This window comes from Tursiops truncatus, chromosome 16 (genome assembly GCF_011762595.2).
Source record: "Tursiops truncatus isolate mTurTru1 chromosome 16, mTurTru1.mat.Y, whole genome shotgun sequence".
Lineage (NCBI taxonomy): Eukaryota > Metazoa > Chordata > Mammalia > Artiodactyla > Delphinidae > Tursiops > Tursiops truncatus.
The window spans coordinates 38,117,583-38,139,738 of record NC_047049.1 but is presented as its reverse complement, the minus strand read 5'-3'; the positions used below and the strand labels follow the sequence as shown (position 1 = coordinate 38,139,738).

Below are 22,156 nucleotides of genomic sequence, written 5' to 3'. Positions count from 1 at the left end.
GCCAAGCCCCAGTTTTGACGGCCTAACTGAAAAGGACACCTGAAAGACCACGTTCTTGGGCTGTCCCTCTGCACCCTTTTGATACGACCAGAGCCACAATTTTGCAGCAGGAAAGAAACTGCACTCAGGTGAACTGTGTTCAAATCAAGCTAATGACCCAAATCATACATATTTACAGTTAAAAGAGGAAAACTGGGAGGCTCAAAGGACCAGTTCTTGCTCTACCAAATGAACTGCCTGGCCCAGGCCACAGAACTGGGGGTGGTGGTAATCAGACCCATGCAGTGTGCACCTGTGAATGATGGCTCTCCAGCGTAGAAGGCCAGGCAGGGCCTCCTCAGGAACCACTGGCCTTACCTGGTAAACTTCTCCAGTTCTACTTCATCTCTTTCCCAGCTCTCCAGCTGAAGTTTCTAGACTGCTCAGCTAACTAAGCCAAACCAGCAGTAGTACCTGAACTGCCAGCCAATAACCCAAGCATATGAGGACACAGAGTAAGTAACCACTCATTAGAATTTGTTATCCAAGGGAGGAAAAGCCACAGAATTATCTGGTATTTATATCTTCCAAGTGAAAGTATGGGTCCAACAGAAGGCAGTCCCTCAAAGAATCTCTAGTCACAGAGCTCAGCATTCCCTGGGAATGTTTTCACTGCCTGCTTTTTCTAGGATTCCACTAGTATTACAAAAATCCAACCTGTAACCTACAAAGATTTTGCAGATTAGAAACATTCCTAACATTATCACTGTCGTCACAAAATCCTAATCCACACACCCCTGTCAAATCTGTGTAGCCTCTGAAAAGGTATGATTGCCTACAGGTGATGTTTCTGCTGCAGAATGACTAAAAAACTATTAAATCAGCATTCTCAGTTGACATCTATTTTGAAATAATTTTTTTTTCATGTGCCAAAGCACAAGGCAAGTTAACATTTTATAGACCAAAAACTTCAAGCTGCTTTCTATGTCCATTAAGGGGATATAGAATGTAAGGTCATGGAGTTTACAGAGATGATGTCCCTTATTCACAACAGCAAACATCTATTTTCTCTACTCTCCATCTGCAGGCAGAGATCCACATTATCTAAGATACCAGACAGAAAGAAAAATGACACTTTAACAGAAAATAGACTAGAACTCTGTTCTTATGAGTTATTCTAAAAGTAGTGAATACTGTCTTCTTCCAACTTCCAAGAAGTAAATATTCAATGGATCAACTAGAAAAAGAACCCAGGCAAAAGTGGAAGGATAGAGTATGTGATATGAATACAGATGTGGTTTACCTGGCTTTCAAAGAGATCAGTATTTCATTATTTTCCAGTCCCTTGGTGAAATAAAGTCATTTACCATGTAAAGTTTAAAGGATTTAAGAAAATTGATAGGGCTTCCCTGGTGGCGCAGTGGTTAAGAGTCCGTCTGCTGATGCAGGGGATGCCGGTTCGTGCCCCGGTCCGGGAGGAAGCCACACGCCGCGGAATGGCTAGGCCCGTGGGCAATGGCCGCTGAGCATGCGCGTCCAGAGCCTGTGCTCCACAGCGGGAGAGGCCACAGCAATGAGAGGCCTGCGTACCGAAAAAAAAAAAAAAAAAAAAAAATACTTTCTAACACATTGGGTAGCTCCAGGTAGAGAAACAAATCCCAAGAGGTTATGGTAAGAACAGTGCACTGAAACCTAATCAAAGAAGAGAGCAGCAGTCACCCTGGAGACAACTACAAATACCAGCAATGAAATGAACAGGGCATCTAGACCTTTAGCTTTCAGCCAGGTGGGGAAAGCCCAACCTGAAACCAGGAATTCCAAAGGGAACAAAAGTGGTCCTGGTCCTGTAGCATCCTCCTGGCTCCTAGTACAAACACAAATTTCAAGACGTAAGATCTCAAGATTCCAAGATATAATTATCAAAAAAGCCAAAAAAATTTATATCAAATAAGATATAATTATCAAACAAATACATAATTAAAATTCACCATGCACACTAGGAAACAAGCCACAGAAACAGATTTAGATCACCAAAGATTTCAGATACTGGCATTATCAAATACAGAATATGAAATAGCTCAGTTTGGTGCTGTTTAAAGAGATGAAAGATGGAGTAAAAAGAAAATGAGTAAGCAAAAAGACACCATCAAAAAATATTCACACAGGTTTGCAGCAGCAGAAGAACCTTTAGAAATGAAGAAATATAATCACTGAAATTAAAAACTCAGTGGATGGGTTAAATAAAAGATTCAACACAGCTGAAGAGAGAATTACTGGACTGAAAGCTAAATCTTAAGAAATTACCCAAATGAAGCAGAGAAAGACAAGGAAGAAGATATCCAATATGAATTAAAAGACATGAAGAATAAAGAGAAGTCCTAACATCTATTTAATCAAAACCAGAAGGAGACAATAGAGAAAATGTAGGAGAGACAGTATTCAAAGCATTAATAGCTGAGAAATTTTCAGAGCTGATGAATGATGCGAACTCACAGATACATAAATCACAACAAATATAAACAGGAAGCTGTACATAAACATGTTGTAGTGAAACTGCAGTAATCCAACAACAAATAAGTAAGCCAAATCATCTACTAAAGAATGGCAAATGAAAGATTAACAGATTTAACAGCAAAACTGAAAGCCATAAGACAGTGGAATGGTATATTATACACTCACAATGCTGGGAGAAAAATAACTGTCAGGTAAGAACTCTGAGAGTGAAACAAAGACATTCTAACATAAATCAAAACTGAGAGAAGTTACCACCAAAATATTTTAAGGAAAGAAAATTCTAAAGAAGGCAAATCTCACCAGAGAAAAGGCAAAGGACAGAAGAAGGGAAGAGAAGCAAGATATAGTAAACACAGAGATAAAGTGAAACAAATACTATCTCTAATAACAACTGTCTAATTTGTATGGTGAAACATATAACAGAACTGACTGAAAAGAACACATAAGTACAGAATAACACAGTCTTCATTAGGTGTCCTATGAGTTTTGTATTATTCTGGAAGGGGATAAGAGGACCTTAACTACTGATTAACTTTAAAACTATTAAGTGTACACAGTGTACTTTCAGGGTAATCATTAGAAGAATAGAAAGAAAATGCATAATTTCCAAATGAACAGAGAAAAAATACTGAATGAGAACACAAATCAACAAAAACTTCAATCAAAGAGAATGAAGGGGAGGAATCAGGCTCCCTGACTTCAGACTATACTACAAAGCTACAGTCATCAAGACGGTATGGTACTGGCACAAAAACAGAAAGATAGATCAATGGAACAGGATAGAAAGCCCAGAGATAAACCCATGCACATATGGACACCTTATCTTTGATAAAGGTGGCAGTAATGTACAATGGAGAAAGGACAGCCTCTTCAATAAGTGGTGCTGGGAAAACTGGACAGGTACATGTAAAAGTATGAGATTAGATCACTCCCTAACACCATACACAAAAATAAGCTCAAAATGGATTAAAGACCTAAATGTAAGGCCAGAAACTATCAAACTCTTAGAGGAAAACATAGGCAGAACACTCTATGACATAAATCAAAGCAAGATCCTTTCTGACCCACCTCCTAGAGTAATGGAAATAAAAACAAAAATAAACAAATGGGACCTAATGAAATTTCAAAGCTTTTGCACAGCAAAGGAAACCATAAACAAGACCAAAAGACAACCCTCAGAATGGGAGAAAATATTTGCAAATGAAGCAACCGACAAAGGATTAATCTCCAAAATTTACAAGCAGCTCATGCAGCTCAATAACAAGAAAACAAACAACCCAATCCAAAAATGGGCAGAAGACCTAAATAGACATTTCTCCAAAGAAGATATACAGACTGCCAACAAACACATGAAAGAATGCTCAACATCATTAATCATTAGAGAAATGCAAATCAAAACTACAATGAGATATCATCTCACACCAGTCAGAATGGCCATCATCAAAAAATCTAGAAACAATAAATGCTGGAGAGGGTGTGGAGAAAAGGGAACACTCTTGCACTGCTGGTGGGAATGTGAATTGGTTCAGCCACTATGGAGAACAGTATGGAGGTTCCTTAAAAAACTACAAATAGAACTACCATATGACCCAGCAATCCCACTACTGGGCATATACCCTGAGAAAACCAAAATTCAAAAAGAGTCATGTACCAAAATGTTCATTGCAGCTCTATTTACAATAGCCCGGAGATGGAAACAACCTAAGTGCCCGTCATCGGATGAATGGATAAAGAAGATGTGGCACATATATACAATGGAATATTACTCAGCCATAAAAAGAAACGAAATTGAGCTATTTGTAATGAGGTGGATAGACCTAGAGTCTGTCATACAGAGTGAAGTAAGTCAGAAAGAAAAAGACAAATACCGTATGCTAACACATATATATGGAATTTAAGAAAAAAATGTCATGAAGAACCTAGGGGTAAAGCAGGAATAAAGACGCAGACCTCTTAGAGAACGGACTTGAGGTTATGGGGAGGGGGAAGGGTGAGCTGTGACAGGGCGAGAGAGAGTCATGGGCATATACACAGTAACAAACGCAGTAAGGTAGATAGCTAGTGGGAAGCAGCTGCATGGCACAGGGATATTGGCTCGGTGCTTTGTGACAGCCTGGAGGGGTGGGATGGGGAGGGTGGGAGGGAGGGAGACACAACAGGGAAGACATATGGGAACATATGTTTATGTATGACTGATTCACTTTGTTATAAAGCAGAAACTAACACACCATTGTAAAGCAATTATACCCCAATAAAGATGTTAAAAAAAAAAAAAGAGAATGAAGGTTAGCAATGAAATTGCAACATAGTTAAAAGAGAGACTGTTAGACTACATTTCAAAAACGAAAACCAAAAAAAAAAAAAAAACAGAAACAAACAAAACTGCACTAGCCATGCAAGAAAAGACTGAAAGTTTCATTACAGTCATAAACTCTGTTCTCCAAAGGACACTTAAAAAAAAAAGATGCTCAATCTCACCATTAATTAGGAAAATGTAAATTAAGACCACATGATATACTATTTTATACTCACTAGAACGGCAACAAAATACCACATGTTGGAAGGAAATGGAGCAACAGATAAACTATGAAACTATCATAGATACTATGATAGATTTTCAGAATAGAATTTTATTTAACAATAAAAATTAATTTAGTACCATTAATGTAACAAGTGAATCTTAATTCAACTGAGCGAAAAAAAATGAAAGCTGCAGAGTATTACATGCAATATACCATTCTTATCAAGCCTAAAAACAAGTAAAACTAGGCAATATATTGTTTGGATATATACATGGGCATAGTAATTATGTTCCAGAATGGAAATCAACTATCAACACTAAGAACACTGTTTAATTCAGCTGAATTTTACTTTTGGTAGCAAGACTTTCTCAGTGAAGAAGTTTCCAGGTTTATGTTCTAGGACAAGCTCTTCATCTCATCTCAGATTGATTCTCTGACAAGCACTGGCCTAGACTCTTCAACTCCAGAGAAGGGGAAGACCTAACAACTGTAATCTTCCCAGATAAGGAGTCTCAATCAAAAGCAGTTCCAGAGTAAAGGAAATGACTCCCCCAGGCCTCCCTGGAGCCTTCCTCCCTGGTTTATGTAACTTCAGATCTGGCAGGGCCCTTTTCTGTCATTTCCAGTGACTCAGGCAGACTGTTTCCTGTGCCCTTTGTTTTACGTATTTCTCCCACCCTGGCCTGTGTTGCCTTCCTCTTCCAATGAGGAAGCTGGCCTCTTCAATCCTTTCCCCTTCCTTCCCCAAACCACATTGGCCTTTCCTTGGCTGATTTTGACCTTGGGCAAGCTGAAGACCTCAAAGATCCCTCCATCCTTCAGCGCCTCACGCACAATCTCAGAACAAAGCAGGAGAGATCCTGAGGAACTTCAGATCCACAAGATGTTTGAGAATGGATGAAACACTGAGTTTGACTTACGTGTTCTTTTATACACTCTCTGCTATCTCCTACTTCACTGTTCTTGAAATTCAGAAAATCCACAACTCCTTCGGTCACTGCAGCTTTGCCTGGAATAATAAAGGCAGGAAATTAGAAAGGAGGCAACCAGAAGGAACCGAGGGTCCAAGCGGAAAGAAACTCTCTTGTATAATCAATCTTGACATTTAAAAGGAAGAAAAGCCACCTGAATTAAGGAAAGTCTCTACCTTGGTCTAAGCCAATTTTCTTCTTTAACTGAAACTATTAATAGTAATTTAATGTTTGTAGAAGAATTCATCATTATTTACAAAGAGATTTCACATGCATTTTCTCATCTGAGCTGTAAGATATTGAGACTAGGCAAGTATTATCTTAAAATGCAGCAGCCAAATTTCCCAAAGGTTAGGGAACTTTCCAGTGATCATTCAGCCAGCAAGTATCAGAGGAGGAATTCGAACCACTTCTATGACTCCTTATTCCAAACTCTTCCACGGCACCAAATGATATAATGGTTTCAATTTGAAAAGCAGTATTATTATTTCTTCTTCCACTAGATATAGTGTCTTAAGCAACAGATATAGAAACGGCTTTGCCTCCTGAATGACAAAGACACTGCCATAGGATTAAACGTTTATTTACCAGAGACAACACAGAGGGTAGAAAATCCATACCAAGTTAGTTAAGAAACACATGTATCTTTTCCACATACCCTCCTTTTCTCTTTAAGTCATAGTTATGGTTGCTGGGCTTTATTTCTCTCTCTCTCTCTCTTTTTTGGAAATAATTTCAAGTTTAGAGAAAAGTTGTAGAATAATAATAGTACAAAGACTGCCATGTACTCTTTATCTGTGTTCACCTGCTAACAACATTTAACGTACATACTTAATCATTCACTCTCTCTCTACAGACACACACATTCACTCAACATTTGTTTTTTAAGCTTTTCTTTTGGCCGCGCGCCATGCATTATCCTAGGTCCCTGACCAGGGATCGAACCCGTGCCCCCTGCCGTGGAAGGTCGGAGTCTTAACCACTGGACCGCCAGGGAAGTTCCTCACTTAACATTTTTCTGTTTCTGAGCCACGTGGAGATAAGTTTCATACTTCATGGCTCTAAAAGCTTCAGAATTTATTTCCTAAGAATAGGGATATTCTTACAAAACCATAATGTTGTTATTGATCTTAGTAAATTTAATATCGATACAATACTTTAATTGACCGCCATATTCAATTAACCCAATAATGCGTTTTATAGCATTTCTTTTTCCTCCAATTCAGGATCCAGTCCAGGGTAAGGTATTATATTTAGCTGCCATTAATCTGCGACACACAGCTCTTTTTTATCTTTTATGACACTGACACTGACACTTTAGAAGAATATAGTCCTCCCCTTTTTTTATATTAATAAAACATTACCATTTTGACTTGTCTGACATTTCCTCATGATTCAATTCAGCCTATGCATTATCAGGCAGAAAACTACAGAGTTTTCTTCTCCTGGTGTCATAGCTGAAGGCATGTGAAGTCTATGTGCCCCTCCCTGGCGATATAAATTTTGATCACCCAGCCAAGGTGCTGTCCAATTTCTCCCAAGAAAAATTATTATTTTTTCCCTTACATCTAATAAGTAATCTGTGGGGAGACACTTTAAGACCATGCAAATATCTTGTCCCTCATCAAAATGTCCCCCTAGATTTAGCATCCACTGGTGACCCTTGCCTGATCTGAACTTTACTACCATGGCTACAACATGCTCATGGTTCCAACTCCAGCATTCCCTCCACATTACCATCCAGGACTCAGCAGTCTACACTATTTGTTCATCTATTTGTCAATTTATGATCAGTAAGGATATATGAAGTCCTACTTTTTCAACAATTTATAATTTATCACTGTACTTAATAATTTTGGTGCTCAAACTGTCTCAGATTTAGCCAGTGGGCGACCCTTTAAACTGGCTCCTTTACCTTTGTGACATGCCCCCATCATTTTTTTTTTTTTTCTACTTTTATTTCCTTACTTTCTGACATTAAAAAAAAAGTTCTAGGCTCATCTTGTACTTACTCTATCTCTGCCCTAGATGCAGACATTTCTCTAAACGCCCTGGGTCCTTTCAGTGGAGAATGGTGTTATACAGACCAAGATCTAGGATAACCCTGTTTGAAAGGCATTGTCTAGTTCCACTGATTACTTTTCATTTTGAATGAGTCACATTTTCCTGCCTCTTTGCATGTTTTTCTGTTATAAGGTTGACAACTGGGAGGTGTTCAGTTTGGTTCTGATGGCAACTAAATCACTGGCAGATCCTCTCAATTCCGTCAGGCTTGGTTTTATAATTGGTTAAGATAGGTCTATTTGAGATACGTCCTTGGTCCTAATGCATGACCCTTAATCATAAGGCATGGTCTTTCCGGTGTCTCGGAATGGTTAAGGTGCTCAGCAAGGTCTCTCCACCCTGGCTAGCCCAGAACTCTCCATTTCTCTCCATACTGCTTGAACCTTGCTATGGCCATTCTCTTCCCTGCCTGGGAACAGCTGCTCTCTGCTAGGTCTCACCCTGTATGGATACACATCTCAGCTTCTGGGTTCCCCTCTCATAGTTCCCTCCTCCCCAGTAGCCTGCCATACTAATTCCAGCCTCTCCAGCAGCCCTGAACTCTGGAGACCCACCGTGCTGTAACAGGCTCCCCCTCCTGGTACCCCAGGAAGGGAATGCAGGGAACAGGGAATACGCTCCAGCAGAAAACTAGGGCAAATGTGGGTCTCACCTCATGTGACTCTCTTCTCTCAAGGATCAACGTCCTGGCTGCCTGTTTTCCCGTGACTGACAGTAACTGGCTCGTGTACTGTCCAGTTTTCTAGTTTACTGAAGGAGGGCCAAGTCCAGTACCAGTTACCTCTCTATTTCTCTTGGTGCCTTCAACACTAAGTGATGCTTGTGGGACACAGAGCTGCTCTATTGGGAAGAGTTAAGAATCAAATACTTGGAGCATGTAACAAATGCTCTTTATTTAAACATTTCAAAGAAACTAACAATCTGTTTCTTAGAAACGTTATGTGTTTACTTTTACTGCAGCACTGTGGCAAGAAAAACGCTCTCTAGCAGTCAGGCAATTCTAAATAAAATGACAAGAAAGTGTCTCTGTTCCTTCCGGAAAGCTGATACTCACTTCAGATAGCCAGCTGGCTATCACTCTGACATATATTTCCCTTTATTTCCATAACTCTTCCTCCAAATGGCAAAATAAAACACTATAGTCTAGCCAAAGAATCCAAAGTTAGTTGCTATTCTTTATTTTTCTTGTTTATGTGCATGTACTTAGGGGTGAGGAGAAGACTCCTTTTCATATAAATCATTTTCTGGCATATTTCCATTTCCACTTCTAACCACTGGTGAGAAAATAATCAGAGAAAAAGTAGTCCAAAAGAAAACCTGCAACCCCAGATACAAAGTTAATCAAAAGGAAACTGGCAAACAAGAACAGTATTTTCTTCTCACATGCTGTGAGAAAAGAGGAGTTTGCCATCACAGGAAAATGGAGATTAGGCCTTTCCCTGCACATGCCGGTGGATCTGAGCCACGGGCGCGTGCACACGTGCAGCTTTCCCCACGGCGCACCAGGCAGAATGGGGGACGACCCCTTTCTACTTCTTGAGCAGACTTTCTCCATATTGGACACGCACACTGCCGCCCATCTAATTCATCTTCTCTAAAGGAATCGGTGCATGGAAGTTACACCTCTCTTCGGTTTTACTCCAGGCCCCCTAGAACTTAAAGGCGAGCGTCTGATGTAAACACAGTGTTTATCTGTCCATTTGCCTGCCTCACCGCGCAGGACTCCCCATCCTCGGGGGACTCTTACATCAGTCTTCTCAGGTCTCAGCGTCTCCGTGTGGACCCTGCTGAGCTCTGTTTCCTCAAGTCAGCATGTGTCCAGCGCTCTCATCAAGTGGTTCCCCTTTCTCAGGAATAGAGTCAGAGCCCCTGGGCTTCCCAAAGAAAGACCTCTGCGATCTGCTCCCTGCTCAGCTTTCCCCGTCATCCCCCCCCAACATGCTATGTCCCGTGAATGAAAACCCAAGAGCCGTTTCCCCTTCATGAAAGACCCCTTCCTCCCTTTCTTCTCTTGACTAAATCACTGAGGCTTGACAACCTCTGGGAAATATGTCACGATCACCATTCAAAGCTGGGTTAGTGCCTCGACCTTAGTATCCTCACTGCACCTGTGCTAACCTTTACAATGATAACAATGTTTACTGAGCGCTTATGTATGCTAAGCACTAGGGGCACTTAGCACACACCATCTCATTGAGTGCTCACACCACCTCTGTAGGTAGGAGCTGTTAACAGTCTACCCTGCAGATGAGCAAGGGGAGAGGGTCAACAGCCTCCCGCATGCCACACAGCCAGTGAGGGGTGGGGCCAAAGAGCTTAAAGGCTTTCTATAAACAGTACTTAACATATTTAACTGAAAAACTGACAGTATAACTGGTGTTTCCAGGGAAAGGCCCAGAATGGCAACAGATGATGACCCTGTGACAGCATTAAAAGGGTAAGAGTAAGATGTGAGAAACTCATCAGAATTCTTTAGAAGAGGATGCCGTAAAGTCACTCATAAACTAATATCAACTGTGACGCTCATAAAAGAACAAAATATTTCATCAAGATAGGGGACCAGCAATTTCAAGAATCCAGGAATATACACATGGCTCAAGCAAAAGGTATTTAAAAGTAGTGGGGGAAATGGAAAAGGATGTTCTTACTAGAAACAAACAAAAATTGGAATTCCCTGGCGGTCCAGCGGTTAAGACCCTGCGCTTCCACTGCAGGAGCAAGGATTTGATCCCTGGTCAGGCAACTAAGATCCTGCATGCTCTGGGGTGCAGCCAAAAAAAAAAAGAAAAGAAACAAACAAAAAAATGTATTAGGTCAAAGATTAAAAGGACTTCTCACAGGGCAGAATCTGGAATATTTGTATAATTAAATCAATTCCATTCTCAAGAAGCTCGTATACTGCACAACCAGTAGGATCGATGCTCCATGTTAGCTAGCACGCAAGTTGAGTAAGTGAGGACTGGGGAATGGGCAAAATCCTGTTGTAGACCATCTGGGCCCTGCATGTCACTGGTCCAGTATGTTCATTCCTGGCCCCAGGTTGTGGATTGGGGACCTAACGAAGGAGGCATGAACAGGACTCCCATGACCAGCTGCCCCCCAAATGGCACAGTGTAAAGCAGACAGTATGAGTGTTTCAGTACCATGCATCGTCTCACACAGGGGAGGCGTCTTCACATCGCAGACCCTGACTGTGAAGGAGGATGTACAACTTCAGGTCATAATTAATATCAGCCAGGGTCAGAGTGACCAATGCTGGGCTCTACACTTCTAGAGAAAACTGAGAACAAAACAAAACAGAAAAGGACCAAAAGTAGATGAAACCCACAGGGATGAAAAGTATGAAGCCCACAGGGAAAGTCTAACCTAGGAAAGAGAAAACAAGGAAGACTCCACCATTTAACATCATTTTAAGCACTACCCTGCTGAGAGCCATGGACAGCATTTTTCCATTCCCACTAAAGACAGCATAGAGAAAATAGTTTTAACCTGAAGTATGAAAAGTTTAGCTTCAATGTGAAGACTTTCCTAAGGCAGAATTTTTAACAAAGGAATATGTAGTTTGCATACCCATGACATGCTTGCTATGATAATTACCAATGTTTGGAGCTCTCATATTTGTATTCAAGTAGTATTGGCGTTATGATTCTGCCTCAGAGAAGTTGCAATAATAACAGGTAACACAACTGTTTACTGGGTGCTTTGCTATAGGCTAAAGATCGCTCAGGGAGACCTGAGACAGAAGCTCAGCTCTGCTTGTGCTGTGGGCTTCACACAGTCTTGCCTGATTCAAAATCCAACCTCTTACCTACAGGGACAAGACTTACTATTTGTAAAATGGGATAATACCTGCTTCATGAGGCTCTTGGAAAGACTCAGTAAGTTAATCATAAAATATTTAGCCTGTGCCTACCCCATAGTAAGCACTTAACAAATGTTAGCTATTATGATTGACAAATAATTTTAACCTTGCCTGGGTCAACCTCTTCTAGTTATTCAGTCTCTGATCCTATTAAAGTCAAGATAGTTTATGTCAATGAGGCAAATACAACTTCAAGATGAAAAAGAACTGGTCATGCCTTCAACCATTTCACCTGTCCATATCCATCCGCTCCTTCAACAGAGTTTCACAGTGAGCCCACCATGTGTAGAGCACTGGGGCAGGGCCTGTGCAGAATACGAAGACAAAAATGACATGGCCCATAGCTATGCTCAAAGAACACGGTCATCTTATTATTAACCACAAACACTGCAGAATACTCACTACGTGCCAGGATCTGTTCTAAGCACCCTAAGTGCAGTGTGTGTGTGTGTGTGTGTGTGTGTGTGTGTGTGTGTGTGTGTGTGTGTGTGTGTGTGTGTGTACTCTTTTAATCCTCACAACAACCCTTTAAAGTAAATACTATTTATTATTCCCAATTTATGGATGAGAAACTAAGGCACAGAGATAAGTAACTTGCTCCAGCTTTCACAGCTTGTAATTGACAGACCTGGGATTCAATTCCAGGCTGTCCAATTTCAGAGTCTTGGGCTCTTAACCACTCGATATATTGCCTCCTCCGAGACTTGACCACTAAGAACTAGAGCAAGGACAGACTATGATAAGGCCCCAGCAGGAACATAAATAAAGTGCAGTGCTCATGAGTGAGCTGTGCTATCTTAACACCTAACACAGAGTACGAGTCCTTTAACTACAGAATGATGTGTTCAGGCACGTGATACCAACCAGACCGAAAGCCATCCATAAAGCACTGGTGTCTGCCACTCTGAAGGGCCCTCTTCTCAGCGATTTAACACGTGCTACAGGGAAAGAGGAGCGCTCGGAATCTGGGCTTAGAAGTCAGACATGCCTGGGTTTCAATCCCAAGTCCTCCAATACAGCCTTGAACAAATTACTTGATCTTTCTCTGTGCTTCAGTGTCTTCACTAAGGAGTAAATGAGATAATTTATACAAAGAACTTCATTCTATACTTGGCACTAAGGACTATATATGTAAAATAATATTAATTAATTAATTAACTAATTAAGTACTGGTTTGCTTCAAGACTCAGTCCTAAGCCATATGGAAAAACCCCCAAGTAGACAATACCAAGTTAATAGACCAAGAAGAATGCAATCTGTAGTATCTGAAGTATACTGTGGATTCATTATGAATAAATATGAACTACCGTAACTTAAAAATATTATAAGCCTGTGTTTCTAAATGCTAGGGAATAAAAAAACCTTCCATTTTAAGAGATAAGAGGGGCTGCTGTATACTAAGGGCCGACTCTGTTCTTGGTCGCGCAACAGTCACTTCACAGATGTCACTGAGTCTTCAGAACCACTCAGAGGCTCGTCAAATGATCCAGATTTTACAGGTGCGGATTCTGAGCATCCCAGAGACTAAGCGATTGGGCTCCACAATAGGCAGCGGAGACTGTTGCTAAAAATTAGAAGACTCACCCGTGAGGCAAGCAGGAACGTAATCTTGGGATCAGGCAGTCACTCCACAGAGCATTTCTTTGGCACCCGCCAGACTTTCACTGGGCAACATTCCATGTAATCCAACTCTCATCCCCAAGGTGTGTTCTGTGCTTTAAAGAAGCCCAAATCACTGAAAGGTTAGGATATGTCACCCATCAAAGTGACATACTACTACAGATCTCATTCTATCACCCAATTTAGTCATAATGGCCTTGGGAACATTATCAGAGAGGCGTGATTTACAAACGGCTATGGCTCTCCAAAAGTGACTAAATTTCCACAAGAACAAATTGGGTTCTAGAGCTGGGACACTGTGAAAATGAACATCCACAGCACAGCACAAAGTATGTGTCTGGGTGAGACTAAAGAAGGAAGAAGTATATTGAAATATCCTTTTCTCGTTTTGTTTATAGCAGAGGATCCTTATCGCACATAGTCAAATCAGTGACTCCCGAACTTTCTTATTTGTGGTTTTCTATGTGTCAACTCGCCCACAAGAAAAAGAAGGAAGCAACAAGAAAGTTCCCTGTATAAATTCTAAGACTTGAGTCTGCTTCTAATACTTCCAGAATATGAACTCCATCCTTGACAGCAGAGTCCACATTTTGATCGCCACTGTATCCTCAGCACAACACACGGATGGGTATACCATAGGCCTTCAATAAATATGGGTGATGTTCACGCCCAGAACAATACAAAAATGTAGGGGAAGGAATTCCCTGGCAGTCCAGGGGTTAGGACTCCACGCTTTCACTGCCAAGGTCCCAGGTTCAATCTCTGGTCGGGGAACATAGATCCCCCAAACCAAGCCGCAGCCAAAAAAAAAAAAAAAAATTGTAGGGGAGAAAAGGTGAGAAGGGCTGCCCAAGGAAGGATCACTTAGCCCATTCAAGCAGGACTCAGCACCAAAATGCTGCTTGCAACTGAATAATTTTAAGGAATGTAGGATTTTAGGAGTTCAGATTTTCTGATTCTTTTTTTTTTGAAGGAACACGTATTAAACTTTGGGGGCCAAAAAATGCCTCCCAGCCCCTCTTAACTATTCAAAATACTTGCCAATATTTTGAAATACTTACTGGCCTAAAATATGCCTTCTAATCTGCTATTTCAGAAATATGAATCATATATGTGAAAAATTTACTGCTAGCACTGTGCTAGATATAGCTGACACAAAGAAGACCAAGACTGGGCCAACTAGAGTCTACTAGAGACACAGACTGTAAACAAATAATTACAATACCTTACAATTAGAGCTTCTGGCAAAGCGAGTTGAGTGTGGAAGGGTGCAGAGGAGGGCAAGACTAAGCCTGCTGTGCATTTCAATCCCACATGTGAGGAAGGATCTTTCTTTTCCCAAAGTCCTTTGTAATTTCCTTGTCCAATCCTCATTATTTTCTTTAAAGCAATAAAGCAGCACAACCCATCTACGTACTAAGTACTTTAAATAGTCATCATGCTCCTCAAGCATCATCACACCCCCATGAAAAACTGCACATTACTTTAATGCACGCTAGTTAAATAAGAAGTTTCTCAATTAATGACCAGCCACACCATCATACTGGTTGCTAAAAACATACACAGCTTCAGCGTTTAAATAAGCTGTACCAGGATTTTCTGGCCCTAATGTTTCCTCCAAAATCCCTGGCCTTCTTATAGCCAATTAAAACTGTATGTAATTTTCTGTCCAAAAACCTTAAAGATATAAGCCAAATGAATTGTTTATCTAAAATCATCACACCATCATTAGCAGTTCATTTCATTAAATGATTTACATGCTACCCATCTGCAGGAAAGATTCGAGGCAACGTTCGATAAAAGATACATAGGCACTTGGAAGTCACAAATATAAAGTCATGAAATGAAAGAAGTTGATTTTCCAACCACAAGATAATGCTGTTGGTGTACTTGAACAGTAAAATTTCTACATTTCTAATAGGCAGAGCAAAAAGGGAAATGAGGCAGGCCACATAATTCTGATTAAAGGAAGAATAGAAAAAGGTCTTTCCCCCTAGGTACTGAGAAAGAGAATCATCTTTTTTTTTTTCCTTTTCCATTATGATTTATTATAGGAAATTGAATATAGTTCCCTGTGCTATAGAATAGGACCTTGTTGTTTATCCATTCTATATATAACAGTTTACATCTGCTAACCCCAAACTTCCAATCCATCCCTCCCCTACCCCCCACCCCCCCAGGATCATCTTTTTTTAACAATGGCTTATATAATACATGCAGCAGCATTGTCATGTGGTTTCTTATATTTTTACTATGAGTATAATATTAACGTGTACCTCAGAGAAGGTACTCAGGGAGGCACTGACAATATAGAAATAAACACCCTTTCCTTCTATCAAGTTTAAAAGTCCTAAATAAGATGACTGAAAACACATCGGGCAGGAAGGTGTCACAGAGAAGTTGGTCCCCAAAACAAGATCTTCCAGGAAAAACCAATCCAAAATTTTTTCTAATACATCAGCACTAAATAAAAAGACCAAAAAAACCCTACGCTAATGAGGAAATGAGGATAAAGTGAAAAGACTACTTTGCCCCATACAAGAAAGCATTTGGCATCATGTATCAAGACCCTTAAAAGTGTTCATACCCTTTGACCCAGTTCCAGTTTGAACCTATCTTAAGGAAATAATTAGAAATGAGGGTAAAATTTTATACATCAATGTTTATCATGTTTTTACTACTAAAATTCAAAATTACCTAATTGATCAACAACAGGGAAATGGTTTAAGAAATCGTGAAATACCCACAAAACAGAACAGTATGCAGCCATTAAAAATTACATGCATGCAGAAATGCTTAAGATACAATATTAAATGAGGAAAACAGGATACAAAAGTATCCTTCTAAGTATAATATAATATAAAAATATGTATATACAGGAAAGGAATAGGTTAAATATACCAAGTAAGTTGACAGCATAATGTTTTCATGCCTCTCTTATTTACCTTTATAACCACAGCAACTAGAACAGTTTCCAGGTCATGGGAGGCATGCAGACATTGCTGAATGAATCGTTTTCACCATTAAAAACAACAAATATCATTTTTTAAAATGTCCAGTCTTTTTTATTTGTGCCCTGGCTATTCACAAGAAACAGGTCAAACATTTGTTAAGAAGAGGTGCCTGTTTGGAGCACCACAGTGAAAATATCACTCATGGGGAGGGAGAGGTTTTGTCCCATCTGTCAGTAAAAAGACCACTTGGCAGGAATGATATTCATGCTCCTTTCCATCCCTTTACCAGTGTTGGGTGTGACTGAAGAGTTAGGTTCTTGGGAATTTGTATGAGTGTCCTTGTTATCTTTAATCTACACTCTGATGTTCAGCAAAAACTGACTTTCTAAGGTTCATTCCATCCTCAAAATTAGAGTCTATGCTTTAAGTATTCGCAGCAGACAGAAAATATAAAGGTTGCTGATCATGCCAGGATCATTTATCTTATTCACCCACATTTGTGACAGGAACCAAATCAGTGTAGAATTATTAAAGAAAGGAAGAGGCATCTAAATGTTTAGTTTCTTATCTAAAATTGCCTTGTGGGTAATGTGTTCCACTTTGTTTTACTGGCACCTTGGAAGGGAAAAAAAAAAGTTTTAATCAAAAGTTTATTTTTCAAGAATATTTTTCTCCTAGTTCATTTTCCAGATGGATCTCATTTGACAAAAACAGGACAAATTATTTGCTCCTCCGCTAAACTCAGAAAAGTTTAACTTTTTAATCCCCTGGGTCAAAACCCATGGTTGGCCCACTTCCTTTTACAGGAGCCACAGGAGGATGTGATTGAGCTTTGAGCCGTGAAGGTGAGGGCTGCAGGGCTGGAGGAAGGGAGCCTGGTTCCATGATGTGCCTCAGAGGGGGGCTGGACCCCAGTCAACCGCCCAGAGGTCTGGTTTTGTTTGAGGTGCATCACCAACGCTCTCACGTCAAAAAAATAGACGCACTGTCCAGAGTTATCATTACTCGCACTTCTGTGGCTTCTCCACGTGTATCACTGGCCACATCTTCACAAGATGAGCGTTCTCCTACTAAAGGGTCTATAGCGCGTCTTTTTTATCAGAAGCCTAAACAATTTTTACTGAAAATATCTCTTTTCTATACTCTCTCTCTATGTTGCTGGTCTCCCAAGTTTGGGGCCCTACAGTGGAGTTTAAGAAATCAAAATCTTGGGCTTCCCTGGTGGCGTAGTGGTTGAGAGTCCGCCTGCCGATGCAGGGGACACAGGTTTGTGCCCCGGTCTGGGAAGATCCCACATGCCGCGGAGCGGCTGGGCCCGTGAGCCATGGCCGCTAAGCCTGCGCGTCCAGCGCCTGTGCTCCCCAACAGGAGAGGCCACAGCAGTGAGAGGCCGGCGTACCGCAAAAAAACAGAAAAAAAGAAAAAAAAAAAGAAATCAAAATCTTAACTCAGAGTTACCTCCCCAGACTTAAACAGTTGCTTATGTAAAAAAAAAAAAAAATTGTTCATGTGTCCCCACTGCAACAGAGTGCCAGCAGCCCGAGGAAGTGGCAGTGCCCCTGCAAGCATCAGCTCCCAGCCTCACCGCCCCTTTGGCTTTCCTGATACCTCAGGATCCCCAGGTCCTGAGGGGCATCAGCAGGAGTCATCCCTGGCTCACAAGGCCCTCTGCTCTCCAGACCTCCTCCCACCAGCATGGGAGAGCAGAGAGCGGCCAGACGTGGCAGCCAGGGACCCTTCCTCTGCAGAGTGGACTACCAGCCTGTCTCCCCTGTTCCTTCCAAGAGGAACTGGGTTGGAAATACTGTATGCCCATTGTTTTATTAATAAAACTTTGGGAGGAGGAGTAATATATACTCACCAAAGGGAAATTAGAAGAGAGGGGACAAGGCACTAACATTATTATGTATTTCTTGCCAACCTGTGTCATTTGAGATTTCAACGAAAGCAGAATCCTAGACTATGCAGATCGCCAACCTAGACAGACACTGCTCAGTATTATGTGAACTTAGGCCTCACTTTACAGTGTTCCCAGAAGAGTGAGCAGACCCCACATGGGTGGCGAAGATTCTGTATTTCTCTAAGTGCCTCGCCCACAGTGTATACTCAAAGCTCTCAGCTCTAAACTCTAGCTAGAATGAAGGTCCTCTGAACAAAAGAGGATATAAGAATATCCATCTTCGCCTAAATAGTTTTTTAAAATCCTCATGCGAAAAAAAAAAAAATCCATAGCTAACTAAATTTAGTAAACTCAGGGTTAACCCAAAGCCAAAAGATGTCTTTAAGGCAAGACACCTGGAGCCTCAGTATACTAACTGCGAGATGCAAGTGGGGATGTAGGGGCTGCGGGACACGCTGACCTGTCTCCTTTCACAAGTCTATTTGTCCCGCCTCCTTTTATGATTTCCCCCATGGAGCCTTCTCCTAAGAATAGTGTCCCACAGAGTATATTCTAAGAAATGCTGCTGCAAAGTATTTCCTTTAAATAAGACCTAAATTCTTAATGGGCTGACTCACTCATAGAGCTCTGTGGCCTCACCTCTGAGAACTGGAAGCCTACCATGGACTAGGCCTTTAGCTGGAAACCTTATAGCACCTGAGGCTCTCACATCTCTGATTCAGCCACTCCTGGGGCAAGGGAGCCAAGCCCAGGCTTAGTGGGTGTTCCCCAGTCACCCTAAGAGTGTATGATGTATGATGTGTATGATGATGTTTAGCAGGGAATTTCCCAGGCAGAGTTTCAAACCAGGCAAATGTAGTCATTATTAAAGTATTAGACTTACTATGTTCCTCTTAACTATACTGATATATCCCTTCTTTCTTCCCACTCTTTAATTCACCCCCAATCACATTTATTCCTCATAATCAGAACCCTCATTTCCTCTGTGCTAATGATCAACTAAATCCAGAATAAAATGTGAGGGACTAACAGCTTCTTAGAACTACCAGTAATGTTTGGATTTAAAAATAATTATATATTGAAATACTTGGACAACAGGTTGACAAAGCACCCTTTAATAATCTGATCATGTTTTTATTTACTGTATTAAACTTTTTAATTACAAAAATAATTACACATGTTCAAATTAAACATTTTAAGTACTTAAGCCCTAAGAAAGAATTCCAGGTACTTGGAATTCAACCACTTAAAGATACTCCAAGTGAACATTTTGATTAATGCCTTTTTCCCTCTATGTTTTTTCCCTCTATGTTTACATATTTCTTTATTGAAACATTAACCTTATATATTCTATTACAGCCTATTTTTCATACATTTTGTTCCATGTCAATATTTCTCCTCAATATCACTGTCATGGTTATAGAATATTCCATTGTATAGATGAATTATAACGTGTTCATCCAAGGCTCTTTGGGGGGGCCATCTGGGTTGCTTCCAATGTTCAGTTTCAAACAATGCTCACTAATACTCAGAGCTGAATCTCTGAACAAAGCTCTACTCATTTGCTTAGAAATTACTCTTAGAAGTAGGCTCACTGAGTCAAAGGAAGAACACACTGTTTCTCAATTGGTCACAGGAGACTGTGAAGGGAAAAACCAGCCCTCTGACTCATTTTAGTTTGCCATTTCTCTCAACCTCCTGTAGCTGCATTTCCCCAGTCTGTTCCTATTGTCTTTACTGTTAGTCTAATTATTATCCGGTTTTAAGATATTCAAATCCCATAGTCTATTGGACATCCTTAGGTCAACAAGCTTTCTGGCTTAACTCTTACTCCTTTAAAATAAGATCTGATGTCACCCTCTCTTTTGTGTTCCTAAATTTGTATTCATCTGTCACTTCTCTGATATCTCTAACTGAATGACTGATATGAAGCAGCAACTTTTCCAGGACCCTTGTCTGATCCTTAGTTCAAAACTTTTTTCCTCCCCACAGTAGCTTTCTGATCCACAGGCAAAATAACTCCAGAAGGTTTGGGAGCTCAGAACACGTCCCTCCAAATCTCGAACCCTCCTACTGCTAAGAGCACTTGCCTGGGATGGTGTCTGTGATAAAAAAATATTGGATCCCCTGTCCCCACCCCCCTCATGATGTAACAATTTACTTAGCATCTCCTGTTTATTTTTTAATTATTTATTTTAATAATTATTATTTTAATAATAATTAATAATTATTTATTTTAATTATTTATCCTTGGCTGTGTTGGGTCTTCATTTCTGTGCAAGGGCTTTCTCTAGTTGCGGCGAGCGGGGGCCACTCTTCATCGCGGTGTGCGGGCCTCTCACTATCGCGGCCTCTCTTGTTGCGGAGCACAGGCTCCAGACGCGCAGGCTCAGTAGTTGTGGCTCATGGGCCTAGTTGCTCCGCGGCATGTGGGATCCTCCCAGACCAGGGCACGAACCCGTGTCCCCTGCATTGGCAGGCGGATTCTCAACCACTGCGCCACCAGGGAAGCCCTCTCCTGTTTATTTTTAGGAGACCAAGGTGCCAGCGGGACAACGGACGGTGGTATCTTGTTCCATCAGAGTGTTTCCTGAGTGGAACAGTAGCAGCAGTTCAGGATTACTGTCTGGGTCATAACTCTTGTCCACAATGTACCACTGGGAAGGGCGAAGCAGAATCCAAGAGGAGTGATGGCTCCACTGTCAGAGCACAACTGCCAGCCAGGAAGATGGCTGCAACCATTTGTTTATTTTCCCAGTAAGTAACTTAGCTCGTACTGTATCTATTAAGCCGTGCAGATTCATCAGATGATAAATGCTGGGTCTGTTCTCAAGGAAGCACTGAACAAGATGCAGGCAAACCCAAAGAGCTCCAGTGTTTCTCGTGGCGGTGCATCAGCATTCTCGACAGGACAATCCTTCACTGTGTGCGACTGTCCCAAGGACCAAGGGGCGTTTAGCATCCACACCCTCGGGATGCTCAACGTTAATAATATAGACACCCCTCATCATTGTGACAACCACGAATGTCCTTACAGGTTTCTAAATGCCAGGGCCGGGAGGGCGGGGTGGTGGGGAGGACACCATCACCCACTGAGAATCTGCTTCTTTTTGGTGGGACAGAATGAAGACTTAGGAAATGGCAGAAAACAGTTATTAATCTGGATATGGAATTGTGCAAGCTCTAAGTACCATAAAGGGTCGAAGGAGATCAAGGAAGGCTAAAGGTGCAGAGCAAGAACTGGATAGGAGCTGGAGAGAGACAGCTATAACCTCTTCCATGGGCCCAGTCCAGGGTTAAAGTTTGTTGTGAAATGCTCTCTCACCAGCACACTGGACTGCTCCTCCTTTAAGCTGATCACACGATCTACTGCAAGTAAAGCACATCCTACACACCCAGCAATGCCAACTTTAAAATGCTGTTATTGTTTCTGCCTTCCGATTAGGGGCAAGTTTTCTCCTTGCATCCTGGGCAGTCAGGGAGGGCAGGAAATAAGGGAGTCTTGCTGAAGGTAAAGGCCACTGCCAGCCTAACCCTGCTGGGCCGCTCCAGAGAACTAGACCAGAAGCACTGCCCCTTCACCGCAGGGCTGGCCCTCACTAGGCACCAAGGGGACCAGAGCCTTGCCTGGTTCCTTTCTGCCCATGTCAGCTGTGATCAAAGGACCATTGTGCCCAGGGGGCCAGTGTGTTTAAGCCTCTGGGAACAATGCCCTTGTTGATCTTTGGTGCTCTGGTTGAATAAGGTCATTGACTGGTTTTAACCTCGGC

At 41.3% G+C, this 22,156-nt stretch overlaps 1 protein-coding gene across 6 annotated transcripts in view; it reads right to left on the bottom strand.

Annotated features, from left to right (window-relative positions):
- Positions 1–22,156, bottom strand: part of SGMS1 (sphingomyelin synthase 1) — a 293,995-nt gene that overhangs the window by 194,757 nt on the left and 77,082 nt on the right. For 4 of the 6 annotated variants that reach the window (XM_019937812.3, XM_019937481.3, XM_019937884.3 and 1 more), the window contains one exon: positions 5,936–6,024. The gene's annotated coding sequence lies outside the window, so the exon portion shown is untranslated. Of the gene's footprint in view, positions 1–5,935; positions 6,025–13,496; positions 13,628–22,156 lie in introns of all 6 variants that reach the window. The other 2 variants (XM_019937273.3, XM_019937343.3) reach the window with 2 other exon arrangements.